The following is a 21049-nucleotide window of genomic DNA, read 5'->3' as shown; positions in this document are numbered from 1 at the left end:
TTTGTACTTGTCTGGTGAGCTCTGTTTATGGCTGGCTGGGGAGGAGATGATGTCTTTCTATTTCTATATCCTGGTCTCCTGGGGGTCCATGGAAATGACAAGTAACTGAGCCAGACTTGACCGCGCGGACAGCGACAGCGGTGAGTGCTGCGGCTTTGAACTTGATCTAGACTAAGAAGGAGAGGAGGTTTCCCGGAGACGGGAAGCTGAGGGAGAGCGGGGAGACCCGAACCCATTCGGGAATCTCGCGAGGGAGCCGAGAGGCTGACGTAGCTGGGGGCGGGGCCGGGCGAGCCGCGCCAAATTTAAAAGCGGCCATAGCGTGAGCTTCCCTCAGACCACGCGGAGAGCGACAGCGGCAGCGGTGAGTGCTGCGGCTTTGAACTTGATCTAGACTAAGAAGGAGAGGAGGTTTCCCGGAGACGGGAAGCTGAGGGAGAGCGGGGAGCCCCGAACCCATTCGGGAATCTCGCGAGGGAGCCGAGAGGCTGACGTAGCGGGGGGCGGGGCCGGGCGAGCCGCGGCACATTTAAAAGCGGCCATAGCGTGAGGTTCCCTTAGACCACGCGGAGAGCGACAGCGGCAGCGGTGAGTGCTGCGGCTTTGAACTTGATCTAGCCTAAGAAGGAGAGGAGGTTTCCCGGAGTCGGGAAGCTGAGGGAGAGCGGGGAGCCCCGAACCCATTCGGGAATCTCGCGAGGGAGCCGAGAGGCTGACGTAGCGGGGGGCGGGGCCGGGCGAGCCGCGGCACATTTAAAAGCGGCCATAGCCGTAACAGGCTCCTAGCGCGTGCCGGGCGCGCGTGAGCGGAAGTGCGGGTGTTTTAGCGTGCATGCGCACGTGCGCACAGTGAGGGAAGCGGCCCTCAGGTGTCGGAGCGAGCAGGCCGAGAGAGGCAGCGGAGTGAGGGGGCGGAGCGGGGCTTGTGCGCAAGACAGAGAGGGAGGGTTTGAGAGGGAATGGGCCGCTCAGGCTCAAAAAAGGGACTGGCAACCGAACGCCCCAAAGCCCCTGTCAAGAAAAATGAGGGAACTCAGACCGAGCTCCCACGCAAAGACGCGGCCGTGCAGGGCCCTGGCTGCACCGAGTGCCTGAGCCTGGCTGTGGCAGCACAGGGACCCGGGGACACCCATTGTATGCGATGTGAGCAGATGAATGACCTGCTTAGACAGGTGGTAGAGCTGAGAGAATATGAGGAAGAACTTGAATATGAGGAAGAACTTTTTCACGGTGAGGGTGACGGAGCCCTGGAACAGGCTGCCCAGGGAGGTTGTGGAGTCCCCTTCTTTGGAGATTTTCAAGACCCGCCTGGATGCAGTCCTGAGTAACATGCTCTGACAAGCTCTGGGTGGTCCTGCTTCAGCAGGGGAGTTGGACTAGATGATCTCTATGGTCCCTTCCAACTCTAAAAATTCAGTGAAATTCAGTGAAATCTTGTGACTGTCCGACTACCCTGGCAGGTGCCAGAATGGAGAGCAAACCATGGCTCAGTGCTACCTTTACATAGACTGGAAATGAACAGATCCAAGGCATAGTGTAATGCTGCAAATTTTATAATGGCTAGAGTTATTCCTAAGACATCATTCTTTGGTTGAATGCTCCAGCTTCGTCTGTAGCTCCCACTGGAGTTGGAATACTTCTGTTCTGTGAAGGGAGACTGGGTCACAGTTAGACCATCAGCAACGGGCATTTCTCTAGCTGCAGTTTGTGGGTAGACCAGGTAGAACAGGCTCTGTTCCTGTATCTCCTACTGTGTCTGTCCAAAACAAAACAAAAGCCATATATAACTTTTCTCTCAGGCCTCAACAGGATGGCAAGCATGGGAGTGTGATGCTTCTATGGCAGCTAGGCCTCCTTGTTTCAAAATAATGTTTAGAGTAGGTAAACTGGTGGCTGGAGAAAGTCAAAATAAAAATACAGCATGTATGCACTGCAGTGACTCATACTGCTCTGCTTAGCAAAGGTTATATCAACTTTGAATACAGAGTAAAATAAATTAATTCAGCACTGTTCTGCAGTGATCCTGCAACAATACCTGAATTGCGATGAATAAATTCCTGTTCCTAATTTCCACCCTAAAAAGGAAAACTAGGAGTAGTAGTCGCTGTATTGTTAGGTTGATGAAGAAAAGCAATGCATGTAGATGAAATTTAGCTCTTTGATCTGAAAGTGACATCAGCTGGGAGAGCAATTAATTGAGGCAGGTGCCCTTGAAATCAATAGGACATAAAAAAGGAAGTATCTTTGGCAACATATGGCAAAACCAGCACTTATGAACTAACTGTTAATTTCCATTATCCCCAGGCTGAAGCCTGAGTGTTGAGATCCAGAGTCTATTGGAATGTGCATTAAAGGAATCCAGAGGGCATGTTAAAAAATGAAAATTTAGGATTTTCCAACAGAGAGACTTTCAAATTAACAATTTAGCTGGCAAGCATGGCTGGGGAGTGAATGTATATAGAAAATTAAAGATTTTCTCACTATCTTGGTTAGGACAAAGACAAAGTCAGGATTCTGAGAAATGAGGAATAGTGTATCATTCTTGTTGGCACTGGGTGAACCAAAAAAAACGGGTTTCATTGTTTTTAATGTGAAAGAATTGTCTGAATATGAGTTTACTACAAATGGGATTTTTAGGAAAAAATTGTAAGCAAAGATATAAATGAAAACTTACAGGGAAATAGGCAATGAAAGTACATCCATGGATAAGCAAATATACTACAGAAATAGTTTGATGAACTACAGAAAGAAAAGGCTGCAGAAAGAAAGTTGAGTATTCTTAGCTGAACTGGGAATTGAGTAGTATACTTGAGAGCTTGAGAAGAATTGAATCAGAGTTGAGCAGAAGTAAAAAATAACAATATATTAATGATTTAAAACTTATGTAGACATATAAATGATATCTCTATAGGCAGAATTTTTTGGTTTATGTGTTACGCTGCCACTGCTCACCAGATAGCAAGTTTTGTAATTGCAATTCAAACAGACTAAGAATTTGGGTCAAATTCAACAAAATAAGTAATTCTCTGCTCTCTATGCTCTATGCATTCTTACAAGAAGACAATTCCTGTAGATATTTTGGGAAGATTTGCCCCATTGAGTGCAACTGGAACTTTGATTTTAGGGTGGCAGGATTTCAGCCTCTGATTGTTGCCAGAGAAATCCATATTGTGTAAATAAGAAACAAAGAAAGAAAACTGTACTGTGTTTAAAAATCATATAGACACCAAAAAATTGGACTGCCAAATCACCTTATATATGTGTGCTTGAACATAAAAGACATGACTCTTAGTTCACATTGATGTGAATCATCAGCAGTCTCTCCACCAGTGCCATTGATATGCATAATTATGCTGCTTTCTTATTCAAGGCAGTTGTAAAACCTGCTGAAGTAGTTACCGAAACAGGGTTAAAAGCTGTTTTGCATTGCAGAAGTAGAGCAAACCAGCTGCAAGATGGCAGTAAATCTGACTCTGAGGTTGCACCGACAGGAAACTAGTATGAAATCAGTTCAGGCTATACACATTTACACCAATGTCAAGGGAAAATCAGATGACAGAACAGCAAAATAAAATAATGTTAAAAAGCCAAGTCATAATGTGGGATCTTTTATCTACAGTAAGATATTTGAATATTCTAGAAAATTCATAGAGGGTGTATCATCATCTAATGTTTATATTTGATTAGACTGTCCTCAATCATAAATTAGACTGTGCTAGATAATCACAAACTGCTGCAGCAGTTAGATTAGAAAGACTAAGTTCATGAAACTGTGTGCTTTAGGATTGTTTGATTCAGGTAGGACACTATTCACTAAGTGCATCAAAAATTATTAGTTACCTTCCTTAAGCACACTTGTAATAATCAGTACTTCAGTAGGTCATCATAATCAAATAAACACAAATATTTTCTCTGTATTAAATTTTAAGTAGTGAATTAATAATAGTTTGTTATAATTTTTAAATTGGAAATCATTAGGTAAATATAACGATAGTGAAAAAGCTTACCAAAGGCTTGAAAATAATTGAGTCCTTTCCTGAAATACTGTTTTTATAAATTTGATCCTTTAGTACCTTTTCTTTGACATGAAGTTTTAACTCTAGTACACAAAATAATGTCACAATAAACTAAGCAACTGGTAAACCACAAAGTCCTTGTTCCTACTTAGCTGATCTTTATTTGTTACTACCACGTGTTAATGCTTCTTAACAGAGTAAGACTATAAGTAAGATTAGAACTTCTAATATTTCACCTTTATTTTTTTATTTTCTTGATTTTTCGATTAAATTCATTTCCTGCAGCAAAGTGTTTTCTTTGAACTAGATGTATGAAGTTGTGTGTAACAATGACATAGAAGCCTTTGCAATTAAAATGCTTTTAAATTGAAAATATTTTTTCCAGTTGTACATACACAGATGCATGTCTGCATGTGCACAGACACAGAGGTACTGCAGAAAGCAAGACTGGAGAAAATACCAACTCTTCTCCTAAGAAAAGTAATGAACGCTCAGTACAGCACAGCCCTGATCCTCCACAGGTTTAGGGAACCTTTTAAGACTCCTGGATTATAAACCAAGGAGCTGTCTTTTGAAAATAAGCCAATTTCTTTAAAAGGATTTGCTTTTTTGAAGCCTAGGGTTTAAGCCCAAGGTAAATTACAGATTCCAGGTTCAGCACAAGATTCAGGAGAGCCACATGAAGCAGTATAATGAATGAGAATTGCCGATGGAAACAGATGCCCTGTCAGGTCATCCAGGTTAATCCCCTGCGGAAGCAGGTTTATTTTCTGCTATATATCCTCTGGTTTTCCTCCTAGTACATGGAGCAGATAGCCCATTTTGCAGTGGCATGTAACTCTGAATCTTGCCCCACAGTAATTTTTCTGTAGAAAAGATTTTTATAAACACTTATCCCCTGAGTTTTAGCTGTTTGGGTTTATGTGATGAAGGCATTCCAGTTTGACAGATGTCAGCTATTATTCTTAAGATTTCTTTATGTACTGCAGTTTGTATTGCTATAGTACCAGAGATGCCAACCAGAACTGAAACCAGAACTGAAGCATGGCTAGAGGGTAGCAAAAGGCATACTTCTATCTATATGATTTTCTGCCTCTGTTCCCCATAAAGAAGATAATGCATTAAATTCATGTAGATGGTTTGAGAAAAAGTACATATTGTATGTGATTTTTCAGGAGGATTTTATATTTTTTTTCCTCATATTTTGTATTCCTTTTAGGCGAAAAAGGTTAGTCAGACTAATGAGAAACTTCATGCTTTCAAGTCTGCACGGAAAAAAAGAATCACTGATTGGTGTTACCTCTATCAAACTTAATCACCTACTTTCTGTAAGTATGCAAATAACCCCCTTGTAGTTTACCCATAGACTTAGGTTTAGCGCTCTTTTTAATGCTTTATTGGGTCGCAGTCAGACTGCTCAGCAGTATGTAGGATCCAGTCCTTTCCATGAGAGGAAAACAGGGTGGTAGTCATGGTATTTGTTGTTATTGGACCCTGTAGCTCTTTAGATCACACTCACCTGGGTGGGTTTTATGCATGCAGAAGCTTGGGAACAAGATCACACCCAAACTATAAGCACACATTTTGTTGCTCTTTTTCTTGGCTAACACACAGAGTGAGTGGCTGAGACAGGGACACTGCTGAGCAGACAACCCCAGTGCAAGCTCTTGCTGGGAAGGCAGTCATCGGCCAGGTGGGGAAGTGTCAGCCTGGGCTACTCCCTGGCACAGTTTGATGCTTGAAGTTGATGATGTGCTGTCTTCTGACTTCCCTCTTTTTTTTCTAAGGGTATTTTACCGTGGCATGTTGCTATATTATGCTTGAGATTTTCCTGCCTATTCAGAAATTTTGCTATTGTGGAATTAAGCAAAGATTTCATTCTCTGAACATACTAATTGTCACTCTTTCAAGATCCTAAATGCCATTTAGAAATTCCATATGTATATGGCAGGGTTTCACATTTTTAATTACTTATTTGCATTGCTTGCTCGGTATGAGAAGAACCATTTTAAAGGTGACTGAAAGATAACTTCACAGCTTTGAAAAAATTTTTAGAGCTTTACATCACTGGAATGCTTGTTTAGATTTGTTCTGCAAGAGTAGTCAACAAAATTCACTGCAAGGTGGTTATCCTTTGGTGACTTCTATGAAATAAGTCTGGTTTTTGTGGCTAGTCCCTTGGGTAATTATTCCTGACAAAACCCCAGCTGTGGCTGACACAACCCAGAGGTGTTGTCCTACCTGATTGTGATGAAATACTTTCTTTCAGGTATACTTTCAGGTCATTCCATTATGTAATGAAAGTCATTGATGAATCATTTTGTAGATACATTCTTTGCAGATACCCTCAGTCAATGCATATGGGTATAATCTCTGTTCCTTTCTCTTGCACTTCTTAAAACAGTGTAAAAGTCACAGCTAAGTATCTGAAAACAACATCTGTGTAAAATAAAAGAAGGTAAGTGGGGCTTATTACCATTAAATCTGTAAGGGCCAGAGTACAGACAAACATGTATGTAAATAAAAGCACAAAGAAAATGGCTAGTGACGTACATTTTGTGAATAAGATAGGTCAGTTTTCTGATGTATATTATCCTGTGGGTTGAATGATACTTTGCCCTTTTCCATCCTCTTGGAAATACTTTGATGTATGTATTTTGACATACTAGACTGTGATCTCAAGAGAGGAACTGTTAAGGTCATATTTGACACTCCACTGTGTATGTTCAAGGACTCCATTTATGATTCTGGTTGACCATTTCAAACTGTGTTTCTGACAGCTTGGCACTAATGCAGGCTATGTGTCACAAACAGCTGAGGCAGCTCTGTGACGTGACAACCATCTGGAGCTTTCTGCTTTTTTTCAGAGTGGCAGCCTTGTTGTCTTCCACCTTTGAGTATTTCATTCAGTTTTCCTTCCCTGTTGTCAATTAAGATGAGTAACAATAGCAGTATTTTGCTTTCCACCCTGCTTGGATTTCTCTGGATAATTATCAAACATTGCTGTATTCATGTGAGCTTTTGATGCCAACTGGGCAGAGAGCACTCAAGAACAAAGCTGTTGTTCTTCTTTCTGCAATTAACCAGCAGAGACAGAACAAACAATTAGCTTGGCACAGTCATGTCAGAAGTGAAGTGGTGGCAGGCTTCCTGGGTCAGATTTTTGATCATAGAATCATAGACCTTTTATATCTGAAAAATGCCATGAACTCACAATAGGTTTGTGTCGTGCTTGCCTTGTGTTGGCTATAGCAGCACTGTGAACCACAAAGCAGTTGACAAGCAGGCCCTTAAGTCTCATTGCTGAGGCAATTCCATTGATGCCCCATAAACAGCTTAAGCACCAGCCATCTGACATCACTTAGTGAGACATGATTCTCTTGATGTTGCTTGTTATTTTTATTGTAGTTCGTTTGCACCATTGGCTTCCTTTGCTAGGCATTTCATTACATCTTCACACACACATCTGTTATTGGGCAGAAATCTCCACTGGGAGGTGGTGTGGGTGCCATTATTCTGCTGTGCTCATATTTTGGCAGTGGTAACAATCATTTAGTACTCAGGACAAAACGCCTAGTCATCCTTTTTCTGTTTTGTCAAAGCTGAGATTCAAAATTGTACCACAAATTCTTCTCTGATTTAAAAAAAAAAAAGAAAGAATGAAAATAATTCTCTTTTTCACGGGGATTTAAACATTCTTCTGTTGCTCTGTTGTGTCTTAGAAGCAGATGGACAGAGACGTTGTTTGGCAAGGTTCACCTTTGATTAATGGGTGCGCTGTCACACTGAGTGCAGAGGACAAAAGAGGGTCATGTTGCATCCCTCCATGTAACGTCGCGAGTTGCAGGAGCACTGTGCAGGAGCAGAAGGACTCCAGTGGGACTGGGAGGCCTGAGTGTCCCCAGCCAGTACATGGGCAGTGTGACAGGGAAAGATAGGCCACACAAAACTGGACATGGCAGGGGCATTTCCCATAATCATACCTCTGCATCTGAGCCCTAGTAAGAGCCAGGCTGTCCTAGTAAGGTCTTATTTAGGAACCCCATAGCTACGAGTCTTGGCAGTGAAGAAACATTTAGTCCCTGTCCTCCTCCTCTTAAAATCCATCAGCCCTCTTGTTTTGCTTCCCTTGAGCAGTAACAAGGCTGCTCCTGTTCAAGAGGCTGCAAGGTTTTGTTGTGAGCACAGGTGCTGACCATCTGTGTTAGAAGAAAAGAAGCTGTGAGGTAATGGGTAAGGGGAAATCCCTAATCCTCCTCCCTCACATCCCAGCTCAGTGAATCTGTGCTTGGAGTCCTCATTTAGCAAGGGGACAGCAGGTTATCTGGACTAGACTGAACTCCCTCTAGCCTCAGCTCAAGGGCATTCACAGAGAGACTTGCTGTCCCTGTGGTATTCCTCATCTCTCCAGGGTGTATTCTTGCCCAGCACGTGATAAGGTCAGAGGCAATTCAAATCTAAAGCAGCCTAGAAAACTGAATTTTGGTTCAGTGCAGGTATGCCTGTGCTGTGGGAATTGGGTATGTTCTCTGGCTCCTGGGTTTGAGTGCATGCTCTGGACTTATCCCTTTGCAGCCAGATCTCAGTGCTCACCCATACTTGTTGCACTTTTTCTATAAGAAGTAAAACTGTGTTCGTAGGCTAGATGGAAAACATGTCAGTACTTTAACATGTCTGCAGTTTTTAGGACACACTGACGAAGACAACAGGCAATACATGGGCAGCATTTACCCTACAGTCTTAGCAAAAACTTGGTTACTTTACTATTACATGAATCCCAAACACAACTACAGCCCTCACACATGCACACTGTATAAATCCACTCTAATAAGACAGGTTTTTCCCTCAGGGATTCAAATGTAAATTGTATGTGGAGACAAAAGATAAGAAATGGTTACCAGCAGCCCATATGAATCATAGAGAGGACAAAAGACCCAGAAAGTGAACCTGTCATTTGTCAGAAATGCTAACACCCAAAGCTCCTGTTTGATGCGTAAGGGTTGATGAGCTTCAGGACATTTGGATAGGATTTGTGTGGGAGAGCTGACATCTTTTGTTTGTCAGAAGCATTTTTAGCTATTTGTCTTAAATAACCTTACAGAGGTTTGCAAGTGTAATTGTCCAGTGATCAAAATTTACCACTGAAGCAATTTTGATGATTAAAATGTTACTTTGTAACAAGTGATAGATAACTTGCTCCTAGTCACGTAACTTGGTAGCCACGAAGTAGAGAATTATTCAGATCTTCCGGTTTTTGTTCCATCAATTCCATTGTCTCTCCACTCCTTTTACTCCAGTCCTGCCCGGCTTTTTCCCCTTCTTTTTTCCTCACTTCTTAGTTTTCAATATGGAAAAGGGAGAACAAAAATGTTTAAAAGTCCATCTTTCAGGTTTTGGAATTTTTATTAGGAAAAGTTAGGCAAGAGTAGCCAGTCAGTTCTGAAGGGGGGCACCTCTTCCTTTTCTCTTCTGTCTCTTCCTTTTTTTTCTTTTTATTTTTCCCCTGTGGAAATAATGAGAAAGCAAAATAAGAACATTTGCACAATTCTTGGGATATGTGTGCAAAAAAATGTGTTTCTGCATCCGTTCACATCCTTTCTGCATTGTCAGCTGGTAGCAGTGAAGTCTTCTGTGTTGGAGCTCTTGGTGTTATCAAGGACCTTATGAAGAACCCGAAGTCTGGAAGCTCTTCAGTTTTCAGTGCATGGGAAAGTATTTCTTTTATCTTTGGCTCTGCTTGTCCTATTTCTGTTATTCAGGCAACCATGCTGGCATAGCTGTAGATCTTGTTCTGTGGGGAGTATTGAAAAGTGTTAGACTTTAAAGCAGTGACAGCTCTGTGATCTGGCTGTGCATGAACCTCAACCACATGTAAGGCTGGTTTCCCTGATAGGACTTGAACTGAGACCTTAAGTTCAAAAGGAGTAACCCTTGCTCACAGCATGAAAGAAATGATAATTACACATTCACTTTTGTGCCTCTAGCTAGTACAGTCAGACTTGCTGCTAATGTCTGGCGGGTTTTGTGTGGTGATAGACCTGAAGTGTTAGTTTTAAGACATTTTGCAGAAAATAAAGGTTAAGCAATGCTTCTGAAGAAAAATAAGTAGTCACGTTTGAGCAGATAACCTTCTCCTGGCTTCTGGTGTCCCAGTGGAGGTGTGATAGCTGGGTATATTGCTGAGGGGGGAAGCATGCTGAGAACTGAGGCTTCTTTTCTCTTCTGCTGTCAAGTCTTTGCCGTCTTGGGAGTCTGAGAGGAGACTGCTATAGTGGGATTCTCCTTTATGTCACAATATAAAGCTGCTTCTTTTGGTTATGAAGTCTTTTTAAGTCCCAATGCCCCATTCAGTTGAGATGTTTCTCAGCTGTTATAGAGAGTGTGTGAGTTATCAAGTATCCCTCAGACAGCAGTATTAATCTTTCCTGCAAAAAAGTGTATTAAAAAGTTCTTTTCTGATGTCTTTGTGACATCAGCTATAGACATTTTTATTTGAAAGACTTTTAAAAAGTGTGTTCTTTCTTGTTGTATATCTAAATCATGGAAGAAAACCCATACAAGATGGCTGCAGAGTAAGGCTGTAGTCAAAGCAGTACCATAGCCATGTTTCCACAATGCAGAGTAACTGGGACACAGCTCTCCAGCTTTCAGACCTCATCTAATATATCTGCATGGCCCTGTATGCTCGCAGGCTTTTGCTCAGTTACAGCCTGGGAAATGTGTCACTGAAGCTTGCATAGGCCAGTTGTGACTTATAGGGGGTTTACATTACCTTCAAGGTTTCTTTACAAATGGACAGGTTTCAGGGCTTTCCAGAGAAGATGATAGCAAGGCTTCGCTTAGATGAAGAAGGGTATCCTAGCTGGGAAACAGAGGGTGTGGTAAAAGGCAGGGCCAGGGAGGGCAGAATGAAGCTTGGCCAAGCTGGTATTTCTGCACTGAATACCACTAATTCAGAAAGACATATCTTGAGTTTCACCAGAAATTGGTGGGACCAAGGTGCCTAACTGTCTTTTAAATGTATGACTCAGACTTGTAAGTTACTCATGCACTTTTGAAGACGTTTATCATTTGCAAATCAGTTTGTGTCTATGGCTGTGCTTATTACCTAGGATAATTTATCTGTGGTAGGAGCCTCTGGGATGAATCTTCCTTTTATATTTGCTTGTTGAAACTTATTTTTGCTTGAACAAATTTGGGGAAAAGATTTTTTTATTTCAGATCACCCAGCAAGTAACTGGTTTTGCTCACATTAGAAGTTCAAACTGAACCTCAGTGCCCAAAGTTTTCTTTTCCCATGAAGTGATACAGGCTGCTGTATCCACCAAAAAAAAAAAAAAAGCCACAGTCCAGTCTGGCTGCCTTGGCTGTTTCATGCTTTATAGATACTGCTCAATCAAATGGCTTAAGGAAATTCAGAGCACTGGTGGGTGAGGCTGGTTAAAATGGAAACAAAATTAATACCACTGTGCTACAGTTATCAAACACATTTCTGGTACTTTGTGGCTGCATAGTCCCACAGCATAAAGTCTGTACAAATAGTTTCAAGTATAGAGAGCAATCACACTTTCTTTTCCTTCTTAACTCGAATTAGAAAAATTAACTCCTTAATTAGAAAAACACTGAAGAAAAAACCCCTCAATCAAACAACAAATAAACACAAAAGCCCCACTGCATTTATTGGGGAAGTCATGGAAAAGTGAATGGAAAAATGAATGCAGTATGCAGGTCCCTTGAGATGTCCTTGCAGACAGATTTTGCTGGGCAAAACAAAATATTAAATAAAGCCTATCTAGATCTCTGTAGCACTTCAAGAGCAGAGAAGTGTGGGCTTTACCTTTTTCAACATTGTACTTTCTTGCTTTATCAGAAGTCTCATGGCACTTGGAGTTTGAACCCTGGAAGGATGTGATTTTGTGGGAATAATTTTTTTTTCAAAATAAGTTTCTAATTGTAGAAACTAATTGGAAAGCTTGATTTCTAAAAACTCAGAAGAAAAATAAAAAGAACCCCTACCTGTATGATGAGACTTCAACATATATGGCTTGGTATATTTTGAAGATTTGACTGAAATTTCTAAATTCAGTAGGAGCCTGTTCCTCTGCACCAAAGTGCATCTTTTAGACATTTTAAAAAGCTGTTGGAATGGCAGCTCTACAGACGTTATGAATAAATAGTTTGCTGACAAAGCTGGGTAGAAAGGGACACCAACTCTATCTTAGATAACTGCAATCCTTTGAAACCACCTTCCTGTAGCTTTACATTTCTGTGGCTATTTCCACCCTAGCAGCTCTGCCTCCTGTAACAATGTAAGTGACATGGTACTCAACGTTTCCTTTACTGTGATTCAACTATTTTTTTCTCAAGATAGTAGCTTTAGCTCACTTGATTCGTGTAAGTCATTGTCAGCAAAAGCACTTTTTGGTCAGGACTACTTCTTTCTATGCTCTATGGGGTTGCTCATGTGGCTCTGCTAGCAGACCTTAACCAGAGTACACCAAAACCATGGTCCTTGGCAAAAAGCAAAGCTAATACTGAAACAGTTACCTCATGAACAAAGAGAGCTCTAGAAACATGCTTTTCACTCTGCAGCCTAGTTTAAAATTGATCTTTTATAAATTGCCCTGCTGTTGCCAGAGAAGGGTCATTGCACTGCAACGATTTCTATAATACTACTAGTAGTGAAATTACTTGAGTAGACTGAGATCAGTTATATTGGTGCTGTTTTAGGTCTGCATTGTAACTCCTATTATGTGTTTCATCTAGGTCAGGTATTGTTGGGAAAAGGGCTTTTTCCTTCTTTTCTCATCTTTCTCTTTTCTTTTCAAACCACTCTGAAGTTTCTGAATGTGGTTCAGAAGAATCACGTATCTCCAGCAATATGAGGTGGTACAGTTTCTTTTTGCAGTAATAAGAGGCCATATAGTCACAGGAACTGCAGAGATAGCCAAATTGTTAACAGTAAAAATGGAAAGATTAAAACTTGTTGTCAGGTGTTTTGCAGTTCTACCATTTCCCATGTCCTCTGAAATAACATCTTCTTTCTTTCAGGGGCAAACACAGGAGACGTTTAGAAGCCGGTATTGTGAGTTAAACAGCTTCTGAGTGAAGGTGAATGTGTTTTTGAATGCAAATGAATGTGTATTGGGGGAAATTATACAGCATGATCTCTTCCACCATCATGTATTCCACAAAATTACAGCAGAAGGCTACGTTAATTAGGAATTTTCCTTTTTGAGGGTTCCTGTCAAGTTCTCCATCATTCTGAGAAGTTGTTTTTTGTTGGTTATTTTTTTTTCCCCTTTTGTGACTATTCTACAATTTTAAAGTGTAGTATAATCAGTTATCTAATTTAGACTATACTAGGGAAGTCTGTGTCCATTACAGTCTATGAAAGGCACTGGTAGAATGATTGTGCTGCTGCCATCAGTTTGAATCTGGTTTGTCATTCCTGCTGGAAGCGTATTAGTTTCTCCCATTACCCATGGATGACTGACACTATGGGCAGTACCTGCTATATTCTCTCACATTGGAGCCTATTAAACAAGTGTTTAATGCACAGATTTTGGATACAGGATGCTGTAACAGACCCAGTGAGGCCCTTTGGGTGTATCTTGACAATGCCTGCCTGGGAAGCCATTAGGCTGTTGAATATTAATGTGATACATTTTAATGGTTCCTTGGGTACAGTTAGTGTGTGTTATGTTAATGTGAACTTAGAGATTCTTTAATTGACTGATGCAGGAGAATTATTACTTAGCATACTAAATGTCTAGATGCAGTCTTTGATCGTGCAGCCAATCTATGCACAGTGTCATCATTTATAAGGGGTTAAATCATTCAGCTTATCTTTCCAGGGTTCTGAAAGCAATTTTGTTGAGTTCACGTTATATATGTATTTCAAGCTGAAAGATGGATCAGTGGCTGGGTTTATCAATGTTTATAAATACTTAAAGGGTGGGTATCAAGAGGATGGGACCAGTCTCTTTTAACCGTCAAGCCCGGTAACAGGACAAGAGGTGATGGGCACAAACTTGAACATAAGAAGTTCCATCTAAACATGAGGAGGAAATTCTTTGCTTTGAGGGTGGCAGAGCAATGGAACAGGCTACCCAGAGAGGTGGTTCAGTCTCCATCTCTGGAGACATTCGAAACCCACCTGGACACGTCATGTGCAACCTGCTCTAGGTGAACCTGCTCTGGCAGGGGGGTTGGATTAGATGATCTCCAGAGGTCCCTTCCAAGACCTATCATTCTGTCATTCTGTGATTGTTTACATTCTCTGTGGCTTGTAGCTTAGCTGTACCTCTAGGTATGTTTTGACAGTAGAATCTCAACACTAGAATTGATCTGATGCAAGAGCTTTTGGTTTTCAAAGTGTGTCTAAGCCTGCTTTCACGTATCTCCTCTCCCATGGGCTCCTGCCACCTCTCTTGTGCTGACTCTGGCTCTTGTCTGACTCCGGCTCTTGTCTGATTCCTTACCAACACCTACCACCACGTTTGCCTGATTGCCTTGCAGGAGTGTGCTTCTCTGCACTACTCATAGGACTCCTTGGGTCTATCACTTTTTCTGTTCTTTGGCTTAACTTTCATTTGTTTCTTTTCTGCTGGAAACAACACCAAATTTTTTTTTTAATTCCCTGATGGTCTTCTTTCCCTAGCTAGCAAGCATCTCACATTCCTGATCCATTTGCTTTTTTTCCTGATTCAGTCTAAGTTCTTTTTGCCCTTCTCTGACTTTGGTTTTCCTTAATTCTTCCCTATTATCTTTTTAGCTGCTTTTCTGAGACCCGAGGGAAAGACATCATCTCCTCTCCTGTGTCACAGTACTGTCTGCTTTCTTGAAGTGTGTTGAAGTCCCTCCCCTGATGATCTAGATCCCTGATCCCTGAAGCATCCAATTATGTTTATGCATTTGTCCTGACCTGCTTTGCATTTCATTTGTTTCCCACACTGGTGACTCTCCTCCTGGCCCTTGACAAAACAGGCTGCACAGCTGTCTGAGGATGGAAAAGGATTTTTTCTTTTCACACCTTCAGTAATAAGAACAAAAGAACAGTATGCCATGTCTTTGCAACAAAATATGAAAATGAAACACATTTTATCCTGGTTTTCATTTTTCTTCCTTCCCCATTGCCTTTTAAATCAGCTAATTTAAAAAAAAAAAGAAAAAGAAAAAGGCATGGAAAAAGAAAGGGAGACGGGAAAATTAACCAAAAGTATTTCAAGACTTTTAAACTTCAAGACTTCAAACTTGAAGTCTTGAAAGCTTTGCAATGAAAACATTTTAAAGCAATATTTGTTATTGTTTGTAATAACTGAGACACTTTCCTCCTTTCTTCCTTATTTCTTCATAAATACATCTCACCCTCTTTCTCCTCCAGGTCTGGCTGCTCTGCTTGATCCTCACTGCCCGAGGCATTAGGTGGTAGCTGCTGGAGCTCTGAGGGACTCTGGCAGATCTAGTTCTCAGAGCCTTGCCCGCAGAGAGAAAATGATCTGTTGTTTTTATTCTTCAAAAGCTGGAATTTTAGTATCTTCTCTGGCTTAGTGTCTTCTGTTTAGTATCTTACCTGGCCTGCCTAGCCACAGGAACATTCAGGGAAATTTCTGCAGCTTTCTTCAAGTTTTTGCTACTGTTGCTGAGACATTTTATCTAAGGCCCAGTGATAAATCTTTTCCCAACGGTTTCTTGATTATCCTTTGACACTCCCTCTCCTCATCCTCAAGTACTTATGGTGAAAACCTCCTGTCATTTGGCCTTTGGCTTCCTGGTTGACTTACAGCAGGTGTACTACAAACCTGAGTCTGCTCTGGGTTTAAGTGTTATTTTACATTCCTCTGCTACAATTCTGTTATATATTTAATACCATTTTTAAAATATAGAAATATTGAATTTACCCTTTTTTTGTTTCAACGAGTGGTTATATTTTTTAATTCTTTCTTATACTTTAGGAAAGTAAGTGTTACTGTTAGCATTGTTGTTTTTTTAGGGCCATTGAGACACAGTAAATTTTTATTATGCAAAACTTAAGGACAGCTTGTAGTGTTTTGCATGATCAAGGCAAATGGTTTAGCCAATATCAGACAGCATTTTAGTCTAACAAGAATGGGCTGTTAATCTGCCACCAAATAGTTTTTCCGATGGAAAGTTTTCCTTTCTGTGCAGAACAGAAGCAAAAGTTGAAATATCAGAATGTCTCCCAAGACTGAAATGTCAGTTTTAGCTTTGATACGGTTCGAATCTTTTGGCTCCTGGTCTCGTGATCTGTCTGTCTGTATGTACCATAAAGTGCCCAGTCAGCTTCAAGTCAAGCCCTTCATGGATGTTTCCCCTTGAGCTAATCCTCTGGATAATGAGAGTCAAGAGACCTTCACTTCACTTTTACTTGTGATCAAATATCTTCTCCCCTCTGTCCTTCTTGCCTTTATACCTTCTTACTGTAACATATTATTCTCATATAAGATTTGGGCAGAACTCCTAATTAAATCAGGGCAGAGATCACAGGTAAGTGAAACCACTTAGTATTATCAGAGAAAACACTCTTGGTGAGAAATCTGGCATATGTTTAAAATAATGATTAGTTTTCATTACTTATGCTGCTCACTGCTTCTTGAGCTTTTGCTTCATGCATTTAAAAAATACCTTGCTTTACTCACATGTGTGTAAAACTTCAGAGGCAAATAAACCTCATCAGCTGGTGGTAAGGAGTCAGTTTCAGAGCAAGTAAATGGATTTAATTTCTGGTCTTAGTCCAGGTACCAGCTGTTTGTGAAAATTAGTAGCTGAAACGTACTAGAGAGTAGAGGGTTTTTTTTTTTTTTTTTTTTTTTTTTTTTAAAATCATCCTGGTTTCTTTCACAAGCAAGAACAATAAATTGCCAGTAGCCCTAATGACAACAGATGAGCTATGGTTTTGGGGGGAAAAAAGTAAGGCCTGTGTTAACCTTCTTCCTTGGGGCTAGGAGATGAAAATCAGTTCATGTGTCAGGAAAAGCATGAGAGTAAGATACAGCTTATGTAGGAGTTGCAAGTCATGCTGCTTTTCCTCTTGTCTCTAATGGGTGTACCCCGGGGTTATGGCCACTTGGGGAATACTTGCAAATATCAAACAGCCCAGACTCTTCCAAAACAGTGAGCAGTCAAAAAGACTGCAATTTTTTCTCATTGAAAACAACCTCCTATTCCAAAACCACGTTCCTTTGTGTCTTTGAAAACAAATGAAAATTAGATGATTGAAACTTAGCTGATGTGAATCAGCAGAGAGCTGGTGATACTGGCACCTGCGACCTGAACCTAGGTCTGTAGGCAATGGTATAAATAAAGGACAGGAAGCATGTTCTTGTACAGATGGCCTGGCAGATATGCAAAAGAATCCATGCATACCAGAAGAAATGCAGATAAACAGAGCAGTGAGAAAACTTGTACCAGTTAGGTAATCCAAATAATTTAGAAAGGAAAAGATTTGTTGTGAATGTGTGTATTAGAGTGCTGACTGCTAATGGCCTGTGGGGACATACACACAAGAACCCCAAGGCAAAGAAAGAGTTGAATAGCACAAATAAGCTCATTTGTGCTACTGAAAAGATATGCCAAGTTGTTCTCAAATGCTTAAATAAGGTTTATGGCTAGCTTGAAGCACAAGGAACTGTAAAGGAAATAATGAATCTGCCTTTAGTTTAATCCAAATAAGAATTTACTCTCCACCTTAAAAGCTGTTCAAGTTGCTGAGAAAAACCAAAATGTATGTGATAGGGAAAAGTCTATGTTTTAATCTTCACAGCAAATATTTTCTAAGGATCTCAATGCATTTTTTTTTCTCTAGTTCTATGCAACAACTTCTGATGTTAATTGTTTAGGGAACTTTATGCAAAATTTGTTACCTAGAATTAAATTTATAGTGAAGGTGGTGGACTTAAACACCAAGGATAATGTTTTTTTAAATGGTTAGAGTTGGTTAGTGTAAAATAATCAGAGCCAGAGCAAGGATGCACTATGAATAAAACTTATATGGCCAAGGAGGAACATTTTACCTCCCTTCACCTACCAGTTTTTGAGTTTTATACATATTCGGATGTATTGACATTCACAAATATCTGCAAATGTTTTGAGTAATTTTAAGTATAATGAAATCTATATACAACTGGGGCATGCAGGTATTAAAGTAATGGTAATGTACAAGAAAATCCCAAAGAAATGGTTTCTGGAAATATAAACAAACACCTGAAATAAGAAAAATATTTCCTTTTCCAAGTACCATTTAACACTTGTTTGGAGTAGCTAACTTTATATTGTCAGTTTATTTTTTACTGCCCCCCAAAAATGTGTTTTATTTGGCTTTAAGACTTTATAGCGGTAAATAATTTAGGAACTTTAAGTAAATTTTTACCTCATAAATATTAGGATAAAACTGAGTCCTTTTAAAGGCAGAGCTCTTTCAAAGACAGCCATGAAAGATATGACAGTATGTGATCTTGTCGGTTGTGATGGGAAAGAAATGTCTAGGAAGGTAGACCAGAAATGAGTGAGATCCCTGATATATGTCTTAATTCCCAAAAAGGATATGGAAGTTTAAAAACGACATGGCTTCACTAACTGATTCTCTTCATTGTTAGTATTTATATTATAAAATAGAGATTTAAAATGTGTGTGTCTCTCAGGTCCTAACCATTCTTTTTTTGTGATACTGCCTTTCCTGTGACACCTCAGCTTTAACATTTACACTTATATTTCTTTTCTCTTCCTTCACACAGACATAGAGGACATTGCATGTGGAAGAAATGACTGAAGGTTATCTAGTGATAGAAGAAAATTAATTCATTGGGAAACTGAGGAAGGGACTGGAGAATTATTGAAAGTAAAATCTTGAAAGATTTTTTTCATCACTTTCCTCAGAAATGGATATGTGACCTCAGTTAAAACTTTTCATAAATTTTTAATCTAAAAGAAGACATCCATCTTGAATACTAAAATGTAGCAAAGATAAACACCTGAAATCAAAGTTCTACAACGGGTATTGTCAGGCAACTGAATTCTAAGTGGTGTAAATGACAAAGACTAGAGTAAGACTAGAGTGGCTGGAAACATAAGTTGCATTTCTTCCAGCAAGGATGAGGCAACTGAACAATTTTTGCATCAGCCAGTCACCTAGAAGCCCAGAGGAACTCTTCAAGCCAGGAGAGCAAAGGCTTACAGACCCAGTCAAGAAATTAAATGCTGCTACAGGAAAAATATTTCTTCAAAAATTGAAATTCAACTCCTCTGAAAGCAATTCCTTTCCTCTGTCTTGGAGATTTGGCCCAGATGCAATAAACATTGCTGACAATGAAGAAGGAACATTGAATATTTTGCTGTCAAGTGCTACCTGGATTTTTGAAAACAAGAACTTGAGGCAAAATTGGAGCTAACTGTGGAAATGAAATAACAGAAAAAAAAATCAGCTTAAATTAAATAATGAGGCACAGTGATAGGTTGGGTCTGCTTGGAGTTCTGTAATGTGAAGAAGGAGAACGAGCAAGCAGTATATTGGGCAGCTTCTTCGCATAGCTACTCCAAGGTGTAGAGGTAATTCTTCAGTCAGTCTTCAGATTTACATGGAGACCATTTTGCAGCTGCATTTTTTGCTGCTTAGTCCTCCCTCCAAAAAAGAATAAACGTGTGATTTTTTTTTCAAAGAAAGGCAAACCCTTACATATAGTAAATGATTTTCAGCAGTCAAACCGGGAGTATAGGAAGTAAGTGCTTTACCGTGTGTGAGCTGTAGAAAAAGGAGGCCAGAAGTTCTCAGATTTTTTTGAGGGAGTTACCCTCTTTCAGCATTTCTCTTTTCCTGCAGTCCTAAATCAGAAAAAGATTCATTTTGTTTGAAGTAAAAGAATGAGAACAGGCTATAATTTACAGTTGAGGTATAAATATTTACCCTTCCAGCTCTGAGCCAATTACACTCTTTTGACTCTTTTTTCATTAGAAATTGCATCTTTCATGTAAAATTTGATTGAAGTCATCTCTCTTAAAAGATGAGGGTGGGGAAAGAAGTTACATAACAGAGAAATGAAAGCAATATTTTTCTTTCATTTCTAAATGAAATATTTTCAGTTGACCCAAAATACAATTTTCTAGCTTTTTTACATTCCTTCCTTCTTTTACAGAGTTGGTGTTAGTTGAACCATATCCCTCTCCTCAATAATTTAAAATTGTGATTTTGCCTCAAAACTGAAACACATTGTGTTATAACAGCCTTAAAATAAAAGTTTGTTTTATCTTTCTTAGCCTACTGCTCAAGTTCATAACTTCTCCCATTGTAATATAGTGCAAATACTGTAACACAGAACAGAGAAGGATCCAGCGGCACAGAGAGACAGTTTCCTGTAAAGATCTGAATGAAGATGAGCTCTATTTCAAATAGCATACAAAATATTGTTTACACTGTACTGAACGAGAGTTGACTTAAAGAAGAACAGTAGCTGATCACTCTGAAAGGTTTAGTTTAACCTGAACTGTATTTTTTGTTCTGACCCTTAAGAACTTGCATGGAATGACAAGAGTGTTCTGTTCTGAAATGCTGAAATTCAGCATGTAATTTTGAGCATGCTGAAACACAATATTTTGACACTGTCAAAATATCTTCCCTCATTATTTTTCCTCAAAAACTTTTGTGGAAATTGACCTTAACTGTAACCATTGTTCTAGTGTTTTAACATTCATATGTAAGGCCTAATTATGCTAGTCATTAACTGTTACCCCAGTCTAGTTCATGACATCAGCGATAACTTCATAAGAATAGAAAGAAAAAAAATACCATATTTAAGGGAAAAATGAGAGATAATATTTCAGCTGAACAGAGCAGAGGCACGGAGATGTATGTTCATGGGTACCCTTGAGGCTGAAGTTGTCCTCCAACGTCTTACTGCAGGTTGGCGAGCTGGCAGGTGTCACCAATTGCCTCTGCAGTGTTTCTGTGCCTCCTCTCCTGACCCTCGGCACTGCTCTCTGCCTGGCCTGGGCGGTTCAGATGGAAAAAAAAAGGGTTT

The 21049-nt window shown here is 40.0% G+C and overlaps 1 long non-coding RNA gene across 1 annotated transcript; it reads left to right on the top strand.

Annotated features, from left to right (window-relative positions):
* Positions 1-283: 283 nt before the first annotated feature.
* On the top strand, positions 284-20287 carry LOC106893003. Its single transcript, XR_001412965.1, has 4 exons — positions 284-364; positions 5236-5344; positions 13068-13127; positions 18773-20287. It is a non-coding gene; the product is annotated as an uncharacterized LOC106893003 (long non-coding RNA).
* The last annotated feature ends 762 nt before the right edge of the window (positions 20288-21049 follow it).

Source organism: Calidris pugnax, unplaced genomic scaffold (genome assembly GCF_001431845.1).
Source record: "Calidris pugnax isolate Ruff unplaced genomic scaffold, ASM143184v1 scaffold24, whole genome shotgun sequence".
Classification (NCBI taxonomy): Eukaryota; Metazoa; Chordata; class Aves; order Charadriiformes; family Scolopacidae; genus Calidris; species Calidris pugnax.
Note: the sequence above shows the minus strand (reverse complement) of the source record. Positions and strands in the feature narration are given on the sequence as shown.